Source organism: Anastrepha ludens, chromosome 2, assembly GCF_028408465.1.
Source record: "Anastrepha ludens isolate Willacy chromosome 2, idAnaLude1.1, whole genome shotgun sequence".
Classification (NCBI taxonomy): domain Eukaryota; kingdom Metazoa; phylum Arthropoda; class Insecta; order Diptera; family Tephritidae; genus Anastrepha; species Anastrepha ludens.
Window position 1 is genome coordinate 67,478,186 of NC_071498.1, and position 8,222 is coordinate 67,486,407.

Sequence of the window (8,222 nt, forward strand, 5' to 3'; positions counted from 1 at the left end):
TACACCTACCTTCAGTTATTATTTGTAGCATTTGCGGCATTTAAAAAGTTAAAAAAAAAACAAAGCAAAATTGCTGACGTAAGCAAATTTATGCTTAGCACATTCATAAAGCTCTTTAGATGCGTGCGTATGTGGGATATGATCATTACTTATGCGATTATATGAATTAAGTGAAAATTACAATTCCACTTTCTCATAAAGTCAAGGCGGAAGATGTGAAATGATTCTCCTGACACTAAATAAAAGCCTTTACTAAAGCCAGGTGCCGACGTGTGTAACCTTTCAGAAGATTCAAGCAGAGGTAAGGCCTTTTAGAAAGTAATTTTGAAGTCATAAATGAGTTAGCGGAGTAATGGTCAAAAATCACCGGGGAGAGTCAGAAAACATATTGTAGATGTGTGTGGCTCTCATGATACATTTACAACACATGCACATATACACGAGCAAACTTACCTGCATGTAGAGTGAGCTAACATGGCAGCTTGGGTAAGAGTAGTGAGTTTGTGATATTACAATTATTACAAAAAATGTTCAAATGCTTTAACTACACAAAAGATATATTGCAAATAATAAATAATACATACATGCATATAAAGGTGAAACGAAATTCAGATGAACGGTACAATATTTCTGATTTTGAAATGACCACAAAATTGGCTTACACGCATTTATGATAGCATTTGAGTGTTCCAGATCTCAAACGAAGCCATAAGATGCCCCAGCGTACGTCTAATTAGTTTAAAATTGTAGTGTCTGGATGCTCGTATTCTGAGTCAAGTGTACATGACATTTACAATAAATATATAAGTGCATGTATATACATATATGTACCAACGAGAACACATGTGGCCTTGCTTGCGGGGATCTTCACATACATACATACTTAGCTCTTGGACACTGTAAGCAGACAATTACTTAATACGGCTACATACACGAAGGCCTAAGGACATCCTGCCGTGGTTGCTACTTATTACATGCAATACATACAGCTGCAGTCAAAATAACGGTTTACCAAGTGGAAAATCAATGCAGCAAATGGAAGCAACATCCATTTTTGCAGATTTTTTTTTTATTCGATATAATTTTTCCAAATTATTTTAACAATTTTTATATTTGGGTAACCGGGTGACCGTTTGTAAATAAAATCGATACAAAAATATATATGTACATACATATATGGCGGTTACACCCTTTATGGATGTGTGGTCGAGCTCCTCTCCTATTTGTGGCATGCGTCTTTGGCACTGATGTGTTAAGAAGCGACCACCTTGGCTCCTTGACACCACAAGATCTACTTAGATTTTTTCGGAGATCGGGTAGATTTAAAGAAAATTAAAAGGGAATCCAAGTGTAGTACAATGGACTTAATTAATGTCTGAGTGCTGCACTTGCTAGTTGTCCCGAAAAAAAATACAATTTTTGGGATTAGATATATATATACATAATTGGTGCGTACACTCGAGCTATTCCTCATATTTGTGGCGTGCGTCATGTGTAGCACGTGATTTTTTATTATCTTGCTATTTAGATAGGGCCTAAGCTGTCGCCTTGGGTTATCCCTAATGCCACCCGTATTGGGGTTAATATTTCATTATTAGTCTTGACGGCAATGGAGTTTTCGGCGTTGAAATTTTCTAATTACTGCCAGAACATTGTGGTCAATATTGCGTTTACCGAGAATTTTAATTACATCTTTCAGCAAAACCTTATCAAAGGCTTATCAGGTCGAGTTTTAAATTATTTAGCTTTCATCCTACACAAGTTGTTAGTGACAAACCAAGGCACTAAACAATTCAATTACCGATACAGGTAGTGGCTTTGTTCTTTCTCAATGTAAATGCCTATGAAAGTGCTGCATATCTAAGGAGAATTCTGGAAATATTTGCTATTTTAGTTTCGGTCACCTTTTACGTTTTTTATATAGATTTTGCCTGAGAGGACCTTTAGTAGAATTTTCCGGGAAATAATATTGTAGAACATTCTAACCCACTAGCGGCCTTACAATTGCATTGCTTTTCAAACTTCTTCCAATAAGGGTCAAAATGCCTTTATTTAGAACAAATAAGTTAAATTATTCCATAAAAATATTCCTTGTGAAATTCTACTCTATATTTCGCATTTCACTCGGACAAGTATATTATTTTAACAGTTTTTTCCACTTTTTCGAAAATCGTTCGGTCATATAATTTAATAATTAATTAAACTATGAAAATTATACTAAGAAATGCAAAAAACTTTAGGAGATTTTACTACATTGCCAAAAAACGTTTAACCTAAGTTTCGCCCCAGACAATGCGCCTAAAATTGTGCACAGTATGCCTGTCCGCCGGCGGCCGCCGTAGCCGAATGGTTTGGTGCGTGATTACCATTCGGAATTCACAGAGAGGTCGTTGGTTCGAATCTCGGTGAAAGCAAATTTAATAAAAAACATTTTTCTAAATAGCGGTCGCCCCTCGGCAGGCAATGGCAAACCTCCGAGAGTATTTCTGCCATGAAAAAGCTCCTCATAAAAATATCTGCCATTCGGAGTCGGCTTGAAACTGTAGGTCCCTCCATTTGTGGAACAACATCAAGACGCACACCACAAATAGGAGGAGGAGCTCGGCCAAACACCTAACAGAAGTGTACGCGCCAATTATTTATTTATTTTTTTTATGCCTGTCCGCCCTAGTCTGTCGGTGCACAATAGAACTGGCGGGAAAACTGACTCAGCTGAACAAAAATTAGTTCATACATATACTACCCTTGGCCTAAGGTAGATTGGTGTTAAATACGAGTAAAACGGGTATTTTTTTCTAATACAAATATTCGATACTTCAGCATTTAGTTAAACAAATTTGCCCCAAATCGGCAAACTTATCACTGCCTACTTTCAGTAAGTATGAATCTATGAATCTTCTTTATCAAACTTCTTTTAATTTAATAAACGAGGTTTTGCTATCCAATAAAAATACCCCTACTTAACCTAACTAATCCTAATAGTGAAACTTTCATTGTTCGGAGCGGTGGAATGCCCTTAAGATTTCTATGTCACCAAGTAGCCTGTGCCAGTTCTGTCAGGTACGGTCCCAACTGAAGAAGCTTATTATATCCGTAAAAACATGGGGATGGGACTTGAGCAATGCTTCTTAGGTACAAAAATGAGCATCTTTGGTTACCCAGTGGATACTCTTGTTTAATATCAACACTGTTAATCTAACATAAGGTACAATTAGCACATATTTGACTCACTTTTATTAGAAATTACCCCAACAGAGCCGGTTTTTGCTTATTGTGATATTCGCTTTTTCATGGGCGTATGAGAACATAATTGATGAATGGAGTATTCACAAGGGTATCGTAAGTGTCATATTGTTGTATGTCATAAGCCTAAAAAAGAATGAACTCGCTGAGAGCATAAAAAAAGTTGGACTGAGATCGAGATGAACCAACACGCTGAAAGAAGACGTAAATAAGCATAAAATGGAAACATGGAGAGACTATAAAGAGACTAAATTGTTGTAGCGCTAAATGGCTCGAACTTTGCAGACCCTCGTACTTTTAAGATGCTATTTATTGCTTTTATCTAATATGCTTTAGAACAGGGCCATGTTTACTTACAGACCTTCCTATCGATTCTCTACTGATAGAATTCAAAGAGTAAAAAAATCTTTGGGGAAATCTTGGACTCCAAACTTAGGTGGACTCCAATGCTCAGTAGAATGGGTGAGGAAAGCAGAAACTTTATTGTTGTATAAGGCAGTTATACGACCAATTTTATCACATGAATCGGTGGTTTGGAGGAAAGCTCTAGGAACAGAATACAAAGATCAGCTTGTGCAATAACGGTCGGAACCATCAGATCTAGGACTACAGATGCTCAAAATGTATTTTGGAACATCGTGAAGCCCCTTGTCGGACCGCAATACAGAAATTGGTGAAAAAATTCGAGCTGTTGGAACAAGTTAGTGGTGTGAAGAGTAAATCCCGTGCACGTCGCTCAAGAACAGCCGAAAATATTGCTGTTGTAGCCGAAAGTGTTGAAGAAACCCCAGGTTTGTCCATTCCTGGTCGTTCTTTGGAATTAGGCATTCCACAAACGTCATTACACAGTATTTTGTATAAAGATTTGGGTCTTAAGGCTTATAAAGTCCAGTTAACACAAGAACTCAAGCCGGTCGATCATCAACAACGTTGTGTCTTTGCTGATTGGGTCGTTGAAATGCATGAAAATGATCCGGAACTCCATCGAAAAATCATCTCGAGCGATGCCCATTTCCATCTCGGTGGCTTCGTCAACAAGCAAAATTGTCGGATCTGGGGCTCAGAAAATCCAAGAGTTATTGTTGAAAAGCCTCTCTATCCTCAACGTGTGACTGTTTGGTGCGGTTTATGGTCCGGCGGAGTCATTGGACCTTACTTTTTCGAAAATGAAGCTGGAGCAACAGTTACGGTGAATGGATTGCGCTATCGAGAGATGATTAATAATTTTTTATGGCCGGAATTGGTTGGTATTGATCTGGACAACGTTTATTTTCAACAAGACGACGCTACGTGCCACACAAGCAACGAAACCATTGATTGAATATCAAAATAACATCTCTTATTGGAAAACCCTTTAGGTTAAATGAAGAGGATTACTGGAAAGAAAAAACGTTTGGTCATGCCAGTATATTATTGGGACAAACTCAGTACACCAGATGGTTCAAAAATAGATTGCAGTGTAGGAGCAGGTATATATTGTCATAGGCTTAGAAATCAAAAATCTGCGCGTCTTCCTAATTACTACAGATCTTCCAAGCGGAAGTATTGGCAATAAGGGAAACGAAATTGATAATTGACGGAAATGATAAAGCAGATGAACTGACAAGAGGGGGATCTGCCATGAATAACATTATTGCAGAATCGGTATTCGCACCACTAGATGCAATCAATAATGCAATCTCCTCAAATTACTTTCGAATTGCGGATTGTAGATGGAAAGGTCAGGCGCATGCAAAATTAACAGAATGTTACGGCCCACCTATAACCACAAACAAACGTCAAAATTGATAAATATGAAACGATGCCTGCAGACTCACGACAGTGAGAGAGCAAGCAGCCAAAATGGGTATCCCTTAAAATTTATACTGTCTTAGTTGTAATCAACCGGAAAAAAGGAAACTATCTTCCACTTCCTCTGTGAATGTCCTGCCCTATGGAAGGCTTTGTATTCTTCTTCTTTATATTATAGGATTAAATCTGGTTCTTCAACAATTTTTGTACTAAGATACAATTTATTTGGATTAAATATATATATAATTGGCGCGTACACCGTTTTTAGGTTTTTGGCCAAGCTAGTCCTCATATTTGTTGCGTGCGTCATGCGTAGCACGTGATTTTTTATTATCTCGTGATTTTTTGCTATTTAGATAGGGCTTAGGCTGTCGCCTTGGCTTATCCCTGATGTCACCGGTATTGAGGTTGATATTTCATTATTAGTCTTGACGGAAGTGGTGTTTTCGGCGTTGAGATTTCTAATTACTGCCAGAACATTGTTGTCAAAATTTCGTTTTCCGAGAATTTTAATTACATCTTTCAGCAAAACCTTATCAAATGCTTTTGTCAGGTCGAGGATTTTAACCCTTCACAATCCGCTTTTAAAACCTCGAAGAGCTGGCTGGTATAGATATAAGCAACCTTAGTAGGTTTCCCAATCGCACAGACTGGATATAGTCGTAAAGGAATAACCCGTAAAACTTGTTGGTAGCGGGGATGTAGCAACAAAATGGTGCGGAAGAACTAATTGGATTCTTGGATAATCTCCACATCAACCAACCATCCATGCGCTCTCTTCCCTGAAATTTTCTGATCCTGTTCTGTCAAATGAATCCCGGTTACTTTTAATTGTCGTAAACAAAAGAAAGTAGAAAGTAGAATATCGATTTTGTCGTTCTATCTTTTTTGTTTAATAATTTCAAAGGTGAAATTGACTGTTCCTCTCTTTTCGAAAGGATCAACTTCTCTGTCTTTACTTGGGCTTTACGTAATAAATATCAATTCCATTTGAATAAGTTCAGAACAAATTATGCCTGCGGTATCCCAATTGCTCCTTCCCTTCATGAATTGAGTTTGGTTTTAGTTTATCTAAACTACGGTTTTCAGCTCAATTAAGCTGTGTATTGCAATTTAACTTAACTTTTTGTTAATAATACTCTTCTAGCAAGTAGTACGTAAGAACAATTGTTTATTGATTTCATATAAGTTAATAAATAAATAAATAAATTTGAAATTATCTATTCTAATAATATTCTGCTAATGTAATACTTATAAAAGTTATATGTCGAAGGCTCTGGCTGTTAGAACTTCAGTATTTATTAAGTATAATACTCTTTTTATTCCATTTAATCTTAATAAATAATGTTAGTTTTTTTTGTTATAAGAGGCACTACTTTTTTTCTGACCGCAACTGTATGTGCCAACATATGCACGTGCATAAGTATGATTGTGTATAAATGTACCTGGAGCTTTTCTCATTTTTACTTGCTGGTTGTAATTTTATTTCGCAGCCCATGATTCATCCGCTAACCCTCTGCACCCGCCGCCACACATAGACACATAAAGTCTACTTTTAACAAAGTACGCAGATATTATACCGTTTTTTTACGTTTAATGAAAGAGGAACAGTTATAAAATTGCGCCCACTACCGTATCTACATATGTTGCTTTAAAAATGACTGTAAAGTCATTAGAAGTTTTCTGCCCTTTAAGAAAATGGAGCACTGAAGATTCAATGGTTAAATTTTAAAATTAAGACAATATGCCTGAAGGTATGAACATTTAATCGAATAAGTTCAAAAAAGTAAATTTATAAAGCGTCAAGAAAATTGATTTTTTTTTTGCATTTTTTACTGCAGCAATTTCATTTCTGAAGCAATCGTTTAGACGATTATATTTTTTCCGGTATTCTATTCATCTTGAAAAGAATTTAGAAGGTGTGGCCATAATCCGAACGTTAACCGGTTCCCAGCGAATTTAAAAGAAACAGCTGGTTGGCGAACGTCACCGGAGTCATGAAAGCGGTTTTTTTTTTTTTAAAGCTGAGATTGTGAGAAACGAAAAAATCCACAGAGTATTCGCCCACACTGCTTCACTGCCTTCTGAACAACGACTGATTGGAAGAGTGTGTGAATAAGTGTGAAAGGAGCGGGAAGAATTCGGCTGCCGGGTACCTTAAAACGTGGCTACCGGAGTTACTCACTCAATTTCGTTTTCCTCAATAACATGTAGGCCAAACATGGCAATCTATCTATTTCCCATTATTTATGGAATGCGATTTCGTTCAACTCATCTGGATTCGCAATAGCGCATCTGGTCAACCGAGTTTTTTAAGATCCAGTCGATATTCCCCTTAAGCCACTGAATTATAGGGGAATTGTGGGTATCACATCAATATTTTAGAGTGTCCTGCTAAGAAAATTATTACAAATTCAATCGCAGTTTCGTAACGGCCAATTGGCTTCGCAATTAACGACCTTCTTGCTGATAACTAAAGTTCTTCCCTATTCAAATACAAGGCACATACGTTAGTTGTCCATCATTAGTTGTCATCCATCATACACTGAAAGCTTAGCAAACGATTCAGCCACTTCAAACCTGACTGCCGCCCGTGATTGTAACCTTATGCGGAGGTAATTTTTCCTCCACCTGAGGATTGTGCTGCGCACGACGTCAACAAAAATTATATGCGTCAAAATTCGGCCTCCAATTCGAATAACTCTAAACAAAATTATGGGATAAAAGAAAAAATATCGCAATTTGGAATGATTTTTCATATAGCTGTTTCTCGGTCAAAACTGGTTGATCGGGAGGCTTTACTTTTGAGAACTTTTGGCGAATAAATTTTGAAATCCAAATTTCCGATTTTATTATTGTATTATCATTTTTCGGAATTTTCGGCAGGTTATTTATATTATATATTATATTCTGCTTTACAATTTTGCAGGACATTTTTTTTGGAAATATTTCTTTTATAATTCTACCTAAACCTCAAATACACTATGCATTTTTTTTTTTTTTTTTTTTTTTATTAAAAAAATAAAATTTCTCCTACCAAAACTAAAAACACAAATTTACAGTGAAAATAAAATTAAAGAAAGTCTACAAACATGAATTTTTTAGGATTTTTCGATTATATATTAAAGATAAATTCTGTTTTTATAAATACTTCTTCTGTAATTCCAACAAAATCTCAGATACACTAC

General features: G+C 36.4%; 1 protein-coding gene across 3 annotated transcripts in view; it reads left to right on the forward strand.

The window, feature by feature from the left end:
- LOC128871714 (tachykinins) overlaps positions 1-8,222 on the forward strand; it is a 95,901-nt gene that overhangs the window by 11,526 nt on the left and 76,153 nt on the right. The window lies entirely within an intron of this gene.